Source organism: Mauremys mutica, chromosome 3 (assembly GCF_020497125.1).
Source record: "Mauremys mutica isolate MM-2020 ecotype Southern chromosome 3, ASM2049712v1, whole genome shotgun sequence".
NCBI lineage: Eukaryota > Metazoa > Chordata > Testudines > Geoemydidae > Mauremys > Mauremys mutica.
The window spans coordinates 196,454,967-196,466,176 of NC_059074.1; the positions used below are offsets into that span (position 1 = coordinate 196,454,967).

An 11,210-nucleotide genomic window follows, 5' to 3' on the forward strand; every position below is an offset into this window, starting at 1 on the left:
CACACAACACTGCACACAGCAGAGTTTGAACATAGCTCAAAATTGAGGCCATGGTCTCTGCAAAACCTTCCTGGCTAGGAGCAAGGGACTGAGCCTTTAGATTCAGATTCTGACCCCATGCACAAGGGACACTGTGTTACCTTATCACTAAACCAAGGGTTCTCACATATATGTAGTATGGATCACACCTGAATAGACTGTCCAGTAAAATATTGCATTTCTGTAGCACTCTTCATGCAAATCATCTCAAGGATCCTTCACAATTACCATGAGAAATATTTGTGCATAGACAATGCTAGGAGCCCCAGCAATTCAGAGAAGAGTTACTCCATAAATTCTAGTTATGGGAATCTTCCCCCTAGCCCAGTGGTTGGAGAGTGATGAAAATTCTCTACCATTCGACAGTTGTTAGTGTCTGAGGTGTGATGAGTTTGTGCGTTTCAATCTAGTTCCAAGTAGAGAAGCATTGCAAGAAAGCACAGGCTGGCAATCTCAGTATTAATGGAGCATGGAGACTGAACTACCCTTCCCAGCCCTAGACATGGTCCCTCCATGTTCAGGACTGAGGCACATTCTCTGGGCAGTGCGGGGAGAGATTGCCCTGCCATACTCTCTGCATACCATTCGGTGGCTTAGACCAGTTTCCAGCACTAGCAAGCCAGAGCCTTTCAGGCAACTCTTTAACAAAAAAGATTCTAAGTACCAACTATTTTTGATGGAAAGTTCCAAGTTCCAACTAACAAGTGCATTGGCAATGCATTTGCATACTTCCTGAGTCTTGTCCACACGGCATGCTTTCAGCTCTCCTATTTACTTTGCTAAACTTGTTAAGTTTGTCTATAAGCATTTGGTTTTTCCTTAAGGCAGCAGTGGTGTGGGAGGGTGAGAGAGAAAAGGGCTCTGGAGTTCATTTTCCTCCATAAATCCAACATTTAATCTGCTATGTCACTCACTTCTTCAGCAAATATGTGACTACATAATTCTCACATCCAGGCCTAAGAGTTTGTTTCTGTTCACATGGCAGCACTCTCAAAACATCTGTTCCATTTCCACCCTTCCCCTCCTGTCACCCAGACAAGCCCCTCCTCTAGTCTCCCCTGCAACTCGTTCTGTATATCAAACACACAAGCCTGCCCCTCACCTCTACAGAAAGACCTGGTCCTTCAATACACACCATAACTGCCACTCTCACACCAAAATCTGTCCCATCTCCTCTTCTCTGACACAACACACCCACTCCTTTCCCTAAAAACACCTGTACCAACCTGAACACTTGTACATTTTGCAATGCCGGAGATTGGTTGAGAAATGTGAGTCACCATCAGCGCCCAAATTCTGGATGGATGAGGGGTGTGTGGCTACAACAGATTTGAAAAGCAATGAGGTAAAAGCAACCCGATTTGTCAATAATGATTCCATGCTATGGGCTGCATCCTGCCCTCTTTACTCAAGTTGTTACTCAGATGAAACTCTGATTGACTCCAATGGGCAGAGTCACAGGCCCAGGTCATATCCAATCCATTTCCACCCCATGCTGCTGCAGAGAGAAGTCAACCTGTGTGGTACACATGGAGCGTGGAGTCTGCCTGCACAGCATCACTGTCTGTCTTTCTGGCGGGCACTGCATCAGTTTCAGTGCATCTAGTGCAGCGGTTCTCAAACTGTGGGTCGGGACCCCAATGTGGGTCATGACACCATTTTAATGGGGTCTCCAGGGCTGGCATTAGACTTGCTGGGGCCGAAGCCTCAGCCCCAGCCCCAGCCCCACCCCCACCGCCCAGGACTGAAGCTGAAGCCTGAGGGCATCAGCTTTGGGTGGTGGGGCTCAGGTTACAGGCCCTCTGCCTGGGGCTGAAGCCGTCAGGCTTGGGCTTTGGCCCCCCCTGTCCAGCGTGGTGGGGCTTAGCCTGCCAGAGCCCTGCCAAAGCCCCAGATTTGGTCCCCCTCCTGGGGTCGTGTAGTAATTTTTGTTGTCAGAAGAGGGTGGCAGCGCAATGACGTTTGAGAACCGCTGGTCTGGGGCTTTCTACATACATAAGAGACACGGTGTGTAGCAGGAGTTGGTTCTCTCCGATAATGCTCTTGCAAGTAAAACCCAAACATCGGACTCTTAGGAAACACCTCAACCTGAGCTCTGATATTATATTATAACTCAGATTGACATGCAGCACGAGTCAGGGTTTGGGATTTACATGAACCCTAAATACATCAATGTACAGCCTACTCAGGGCTTGTGCCATGGGGATTGTAAAAGGAAGAGTCCTTTCACCCAGAAGTGACTAATAAATAATGCAACAAGGATGTTTACAGACTTTCCCTTTGCCGCTACCATCCTCCCTACTTTTAATTAATTGCTGGAAAAAGCAATGGGTTTGATGGCTTCTGTCATTTGAAAATCTGCTTTAATTTGTGCAATGTCTCCAAGCTCCTAGCACTCTTGTAAACTTCAGACTTCAATGCTTTATTGGCTTGGCACGGAAGCACTCGGACCAGCAGAGGCAGAATGGGCTGACAAGTTTTTTCCCCCACTGTGGAGTCATAAATTTACCAACACAGAAAGCATGTTTGAACACGATCACGTGACTGTTCTGCTGGAACCTCCTACGGCAAATCTTTATGAAAGCCATATAGGGATGTGGCCAATCTATAACTGGAGTTGTTGAGTCAGCTGGTGCTCGGTTAGTCATACTGGAAATAGCTCCTAGAGATGAATGTACACAAGAGCTGGCTGAGGTTCAGAACATTTGAGAAGAGAAGACCCAGTCCAGGAAGAGGATGTTTGAAAGGAGTAGAGCATTTTTCTGGCTAATTAACAGGGAGTACATGAATGGAATTCAGCCTTTGTTGGAAATGATCAAAGAAGGCAGCTTCCAGTTCTCTGCGCTATGATAATTTTTCTGCTGATGATGCCGAGTTAGCAGCACAGTCTCCCATTTAGTCTATGGGAATGTTGCAGTTGGCTACAACGGGAGCAAGAGCAGGACAACAGTCACATTATTAGCAGTAAACTCTGCACTCTGATGTTCAGAGCATTGCTGGTGCGAGGTAAAGGAGAGGGGTCGTTGGCAGGAGGGGGGCAGGACAGGAAGGATAAATTGCTGAGAGTCAGGAAATAGCATGGCTTGTGTGAGCTGCAGTGAGTTTGCTGAATATTTTCTCGTCTCTTTCTGCACACGCTCCCCCCACAAACATCAGCCTCCATCCCTCCATTGTCTCCTTCTCACACAGATGTCTCCAGGATTTCTGTCAGGCTACTGCTTATTCTTGGGATGCTTTCCCTGAACCTATTTGCCAAGCCACGTCTCCCACCACATTCACATCCCTGCCAGAAACTCCCTTCTGCCATGAAGCCTGCGGAAGGAGGGGGGAGGAAGTTCTCTTTCTCTCACACACACACGCTACTTAATGGAACCACCAGGATGTGTATATGCCTTACTGAGGAGTCATGTGATACCTTGTCCTTCTCTGTCTGTTTAGATCCCTCGCTTGTTATGCCATGCTGAATTCAGTTTGTAGGGTCTGCACTCTTCCAATTTGGAGTGGTGCCCTGCTCAAAAGAGAAATCAATATTTTAAACTGTTTTGAGGAGGGCAGCTTAGGAGAAAAAAATACTTCTTAGCGATGGCCTGAATCCAGACTAGAAGAATTCCCTCAATACCTATTAGCCCAAGGAATAACCTACAAGCCAGTGTGAAAAATACCTGCACAGCCAGAGTAAGGAGTGGCTCCAGTTGCTCTGCACCTCAGCCCTCTTCCTCCCATCCCTGGGTCATTTTGCTCCTGCTCCCTCCTGGGAAAAAAAAACCAGCTGCAGTTCCTGAGCTCTTCTGCTTCAGCTCCTGCCTCATATCCTCTTAAAGGAGCAGCTGCCCCTGGGACACACTTTAACTAAGTTTTCCTCCATTCAGAGAAGATGCCAGCTGCCCTCAGGGCTCTGCTTCCTGGCCCCAGTCAGCCCACTCCATGTTTCTACCCCCGGGCAAGTGATTTTTTTCAAGTATTTTTGAGAACCTACATCTGCCACCAGCCTGGAAGGAGCCTGCTCCTTTTGAGATGCACTAGCACTGGTATTATTATTGTTATTTATGTTTTGTATTACCATTGTCCCTCACTAGAAGAATCAGGGCCCAGCTGTTCTAAGTGCTATACAGACAAATTACTCAAAAACCAATCCCTGCCTCAGAGAGCTTACCTGGCTATTTCCCTTTAAATCCACATTTTCCTTACATAAGATATAATGCAGCTTCCTAATAGGGACTTTGTCATGAAGGGGTTAAAAAAATTATGTAACTGCATTGAAAATAACATTATTCCCTCTGTTTCATAGGAGCAAGCTGTAATTGAACCATCTGGGACCAATAAAGGCTTGAATGGTACTAGAAGAACAGAGGTAGTTGTTATTCTACTAGTAATTGCTTTCTTTTCTGTTTGCTAAGTCATCACCACCGCATCTACGCTGAGCCATTCTTGGGGCCCATCCTGCATGATGCTGAGTATCCGCAGCAGGGTTTTCTGTTCTTAGAGAACAAATCTTACACCACTGCCTTCCCATTTACCTTTGTTGTGGAGTAACTCATGCAAACGACTGCAGCTGTGCTGAGTAAAAAGCAACTCAGCCTGTGACTAATCAAATATCCTGCAGGGTGCTCATCTGCCATGCCTCTTATGTGTCTCTCAGCTATGATGAAAATGAAAGATGAGGAATTGTCCTAGTTTCCCTGGGTGGAAATGTGCACAAAAGGAGTTCTGGCAAGGAGTCCTTAATAATTTCACAATCCCTAATGACATCAGGATCAGCTTTTTTCCGCTCTGTCATGTTTTAATTCCATGACAATACATTGAGGCTGAGGATGAATATTTCTTTTCACTTTTTTAAAGAAAGTAGCCTTATGGAGCTGAAAGCAATTTGGAAATGCTTGTTTCCCAGGGGGACTTTCTGAGCTGGCGTTGTATATCCAGCGATGGCTTTGTTTAGAACAATGTGGCACAACATAGGTTTTGACAAGCAAAAAGGTAAACAGGCTACATAGGAAAGCCCTCTGTGTTCTTGCCAGCTCATTGTAATGTCTTGGGGATCTTCCCTCCATATTCTGAATTAGGACTTTGGAACAACCAATTAGGAGACTGACATCAAAGAATTCATACCAGCTTTTCCCTGGAGCCTAGGACATGCTAGTAGAGGACCTTGGGAGCTTCACCAGTGTTGTATAAGTACAGATCTGGTCAGTGATGCCCCTACTTTGTGTACAATACTTCACTAATATGAGTAAGTGTTTTGCCCAGGGAACCCAGAGCCTGTGGAATTATCATGAGATCTGGCCTGGTCATGATTATCTGAAAATAATCATTTGAGGCCGGTTTCTTGGTTGTATTGAAATGTGCAATTTTAAAGACCGTTGTTTTTTCAAAAGCACAACCGGTGGCAGCTTTAGACCATCCCAGGTGGAGCTGAGACAGACACTACACTTTAGGGAAACCCTGGGGTCTCAAGCATGCAGGAAAAGCAAACCCAATGCTATACCCTTAGGAGGCTGTGGTCACACCTGTTCCCTGGTGACTAGCACCCGCAGAATCCCTAACAAGAAGCATCCCCCTGGTCATGGGGCACATGGGCTTGCTGCTGCAAGCTCCAGAAGGCAGAGTCCCTGTGCCTCCTCCCTTGTGCACACATGTCCAGAGGCAAACCACAATCTGGCCCTAAAGCAAAAGGGGGAAAAGAGTAAAATTCTAGTCTATATATGTTTTTGTGCCATGATCATTGCTGTAGTATCTGGAAGCCTATTTCAGAGCTTAACTAGCTATATAGTTAGAAAGTTTTTCCTAACATCTAACGTAAATCTCCCTTGCTGCAAATTAAGCCCATTACTTCTTGTCCTACCTCCAACAGACATGGAGAACAATTGATCCTCATCATCTTTATAACACCTCTTAACATATTTGATATCCAATATCTTTCCAGGTATTGAAGTTTGGGCTGACTTAATTCCCAAGAGCCTCCTTGTTCCCCTTCTAAAAGATAGGTACTATGTTTCCCCTTCTCCAGTCTTCTGGGACCTCACCCATCCTCCATGAGTTCTCAAAGATACTTGTTAATGATTCCCAGATTGATTCAGCTAGTTCCTTAAGTACCGTAGGATGAATTTCGTCAGGCCCTCTCAATTGGAATACATCCAGCATCTAAATATTCTTTAACCTCTTCTCTCCTTATTTTGGGAAAGTTCTGAGTCCTGACTCAGTTTTTACTCAGACAAATTCTTGCTGAAGCCAAGGCGGGGAAGGGGAGGTTTCCTGGATAAAAATAAAGGCCTCCGGTTTTGGCGCCAGGATTTTATTTCCCCCTCCAGATGTTGGGCTTGGTCCTGTAGGTGCTGACAATCCACAACCTCTATTACAGGTACTCAGACCCTCAAGAGAGCCGGCCCAATATCTCCTCCACAGTTGCCCCCGATATAACATCATCCCTTTATGCCACAGGGGGAAAAAACCAACAATACTGGCTCCCAAAGATGATCTTCTGACATAGATATAGTATCATATAATGAGACTGGATCACCTCATTGTATTATCTCCCTCTAGGTACAGTATTGTAGGTACCTTGGGGAAACCCAGCTTGCTGGCTTTCATGCGTGACAGTCTCAGGAATACCGCCCAGAGATACATATGCCAAAAAAATACATATTTCAGTAGAAGCATCTTTTTTTACCATGGTATCTCTTCCCCTGTCACTCTATTATAAAAGATTCATATGTATTACTATCAAACATAATTACAGGTTTCAGATGCTTTTCCATTTCCTCTTTGTGCCGGAACATTTGAGTTGTCGCTGGCTTCATGATGACAAAGAAAAAAAAAGTCTGCCCGAAATTTCGTAAAAAGCTGCACCTTAGCTAAAAAGCCACTGAAACCATAGCCTCAAGTTGCACAATCTGATCTTTGTTTGAGAGCCGAAAGCAAACCCCATCACAAGAAGAATTTTTAAACTTTGTGTACACAAGCTGTTGCTCTGTGAAGGGGCCTTTACTTGTGATCATGAAATCAAAAAAATATCATTTACATCTGGCTGCAGTGGAGTTCTCTTAAAAGGAAAGGCGCTTGCTGTATGCTGACCGTGTTTATCTCTATAGTCTATATATACACCTAAGTTCACTCTTTGTTAGGCATTAACATTTTCTAATTGATCCCTGTGGAACGCTCCAGGAACCTGAAAATGTCCAAGTGCCAGAAACAAACTCTTGCCCAAAGCTGTATCAGAGTCAAATGAACTCTTTTTCTATTCAAGCTGGTCAAGCAAAGTCACTCTAAAAATCGTGTAAGGTTTCTATGCCACTCTTAGGCCACTATTTGATAGCTGTTCCTCCTGCCACTGTCTCCATACTATCCATCTTACTTAAGTAAAAAATATCAGTAGTCCCCATTCATGAAACACACTGGAAGTAGGATCATGATATTTCTTAGGTCCCCTCTATTCTGTTTACCTGATTCCAGCAACTCCTGTACCTGCCCCAATGCATTCCCCAGTGCAGACAGGAAAAGCTACTGTTCGTGTGATGGCCACCATGGTGGCCAACACATGGGGGATTGAAATGGGGATCTCCAGAGCTAAAAGCATAAGTGGTTATAGCTTGAGCTAAACCACTGTTGCTAAGGGCTCTAACAACTCAGATCCTCTGTGGTCTGGCACAGAGGGGGTGCTGTTACATATTCATCACTGAGATACAGCTGTATCAGTGAAGGTTATTCTAGCTTCAAGCACAACTAAACTCCACCACTGCAAACAGGAGCTTTGCCTGTCGACACTAGAGGTTGCACTGATGCGGTCACAATTATGGCTGGCCTATGCTGGTTGTAATCAGGGCAAACCCCCAGTGGAAATATAAAAGTGACTTTCCATAAAAATCTGAGGAGGGTCCTGGGTAAATCGACCCTTACCTCAGCTTAAAGGAATTCACAGCAGTACTTAAAACTCCTCAAGCCCGTCTCTGGCCAATACATACCTTGTCCATGTCTATGGTTCTGCTTAATGAGCACAGTTCATTACTCACATACTGGCTTCTGTTGTGCTCTAACTGGATACATGATACAGACTTGAGTATGTATGTTCAAATACAGCAGAATGTGCCTAATTGCATTTAACTGCCACATTCTAGAAAATCTTTGTCCTTTCTCTTTTGTCCTGTGAAGGAAAGGTACTGGAGTGACAGTCCTGGAGAACAAAGCCCAGGTGCAGCAAGCCCAAAGATAAACATGTCACACAGCCCTGCCGTCGTCCTCCTGCAGTCCTGATATGAGAAACCACCCTCAGAAAATAAGATGTATTTAGTCCCCACAACCATTCAGTTCTTGGCCTTTGTGCTGAGACCGCCAATGAGGGAGGGGGGGAGGGGAAGGGTGCTAATTAGTGTAAAATCTGTGGTGCAGACGCCTGTCTACTGGGAAACTACAAACTCATTTCAAACATGCTACTGAACTGTCAAGAGATGGTAACAACTTTCAGCTACTGCACATCTGGGTGCAACTGGAACCAGTGATTTAGATCACACCAATTTCCTGAGCCATCCAGGTCTGACCCCCTTATTAATAGCTCCTCATAGGGGTGCGTAGCCTTTTAATTATGCAGTACTGATGTAAAGAGTGGGCAGAGCATCTCTAGGGAGTTCTGGCTGGCAATACCCTTCTACTTGCCTCAAGCCAGGTGCTAGGCAGTCTCTCGCCTTAGTCCCCACTGGCACAGGATGTGAAAAGCCATTTAGATTTACAAACTTTATTTTAAATGAGAAAATTGTTTTTATATAAGAAATGATGTACAAATGGAGAGATGATTGCAATATTTTTCCAATATCTGTATTTATATTCTTGGAGTAACTGGTATCAAAATCCATAGACTGAAAACAAATAGAACCCTAGCGACAGCTGGTGTCTGGCCCTGGGCCAGTGGAGGGTGGGGAAGATGACATGCACCATACATCTGTGCAGAGGGCACCCACAATACCAACACCGGCACTATGCTAGGTTAGCATTGCGTTCCCCAGGTGGACGTGTGCAGGTCATGCATCAGCCAGCAGAGCTGTCCCACCGACTCAAAGCTAGCAGAGATTCTGGTGCAGTGTGTGCTGTCCCATAGCCCCGGTTTGAGTTGTGGCCACGTGTGACAAACTGTACCCCTGTATTCATCCCTGGCAAGCTATTGTAATAATCTTTGTAAGAAGAATGGCTTGTGAGGTGCCATTTGAAAACACAATTTGCTGGTCATTATTGTCCTGGTAAAACATGTGTAGCAAAATTGTATGTAAAGTTATAAGATTCCATGATATGGTGTTACTAAAACCCGCTCCAAGTCTGGGGAGTGGCCAAACCAGTTCCTTAGAGACAAAGGGCAAGCTGACGCCTCTGCCAGGTGTAAACAAGGTCAATGGGCCATTACCTGTGAAATGGCCATTCTTTGGCAGGAAAGGGGGAGTGGGCAGAAATTCTACATTTTAACAAACAACATGCGGTTCCCATCCACACAGACCTTCTGTCTCCTGAAGCTTAGCTGGAGATTCTTCCCAAAGACAATCTAAGAACACCCCTGCTCCTCTTCTCTGTCCATTGAAGGAACAAAGGAAGCAGCCAGTAAGACTACTGAGAGCATGTGGTGAGAGAAACTTTGCTTTGAATTTAGCATAGTTGGTTAAGTTAGGCATTAGTTGTGTTTTATCTTTCTTTCTTTCTTTTGTAACATTTCTGTTATGCCTCATTACTGATATTGACTTAAAATCTGTCTCTTTGTAGTTCGTAAACTTGTTTTATTGTTTTATCTAAACCAGTGGGTTTGAATTGAAGTGTTTGGGAGACTATTTGGGGTAACAAGATTTGTGCCTATCATTTGCATTAATAAAATGATGGACTTTATATGGGATTGTATTGTCCAGGTGAGAGATGGGCAATATAAGGTGTACGGGGGGAAAAGCCTGGGACTGGGAGTGTGCTGGGGTCACCCTGAAGTATAATTCAGGCTGGTAAAACCCTGAGTGTGACTGGCAGGCTGCAAGTGCATAGAGAGACATAACATGCTGGAAGCTGTTTGTGAGCAGTCCAAGACTGGAGGCAGCAACAGCAAAGCAGTGTAAAGGGCATCCCAGGTCACAGGGCAGGGGTGACAGAGCCACTCACTAGTCTAGGCTGGGTATGTCACATTCCTTTAAGGGCTGCAGCACCCCAATCAAATGGCTGTGAATTAAGGCACAGCCAAATAGATTAAACAAAATGTATCACTGGTTGAAACACATTCAAATATCTTAGAAAACAAATGTAGGAACCCAGCGTACAGAGTTTGCCTTAATTAAATTAAGAAAATTCCGCAAATATGTCAAACGATCAAATAAACTCGTTTCATCTCTTTCCTTAGTGATATGGAGCCAGACTAGCTCAGTTTTCACATAATCCGTATTCAGGCAAAAATCCCATTGACTCCAGCATGAAGTAAAATCTTGCCAGTATGGCTGACTGATTCAATGGGAGTTTGTAGGGGAAAGGACTGGGTGACACTGAGTAAGGGCTGCGAGGGTTGGCCAAGGGGTCTTAATCAAGACATTTTAAAGTATTTGCAGGAAAAGTGTGGGTAGTACTAGTGAAAGGGTTGAAGTTTTGAACATTGTGTTGCATCAGGAAGCAGTAACATTTTTTTTTCAAAACCATAAGATTAAAAACATGTCACCACCTTTTCCTCTTACATGCAGATGGCAGCTGTTCTTGGTAAGGATACAGCACTTCCTGTTCTCAACATTATTGAGTTTGTCTTGGGGAAAATCAGACAAACAGAATCAATCAAAAGCTACCATACACACTCCAGTACATTCATCACAGCAGAGATTGTTATGGACTGCAGTATCAAAACAGTTAAAGCCGCTAAAAAGATTAATACTCGATATCTATTAGAGCAGGGCAAATGACAGATAAATAATGTATTTAATTAGTATCACCTGGTTTTCATTTGTGAATGATCCAGGTACAAATAATATTTTCAATGCTGTTATTCAAAAGTATGTGTTGAATATTTTCAGTGACTAATTCTTGGTCACTGGCTTGTTAACAAGCAGTTTGTTACAAGTATTTGAAATGAAATCCTGTCCTCAACTAAATCAATGGCAAAACATCCACTGACTTCAGAAGGGCCAGGATTTTACCTTTGATGTTCTAAATTCAACCTGTTTTGATCGGACATAAGTCAT

At 44.3% G+C, this 11,210-nt stretch overlaps 1 long non-coding RNA gene across 2 annotated transcripts; it reads left to right on the forward strand.

Moving 5' to 3' along the window:
- Positions 1-2,828: 2,828 nt before the first annotated feature.
- LOC123367165 lies at positions 2,829-8,421 on the forward strand. Of its 2 annotated transcripts, none has more exons than XR_006578332.1 (3): positions 2,829-3,045; positions 4,328-4,390; positions 8,182-8,421. It is a non-coding gene; the product is annotated as an uncharacterized LOC123367165 (long non-coding RNA). The 2 variants fall into 2 exon arrangements; XR_006578333.1 differs by lacking the exon at positions 2,829-3,045 and adding an exon at positions 3,932-4,067.
- The last annotated feature ends 2,789 nt before the right edge of the window (positions 8,422-11,210 follow it).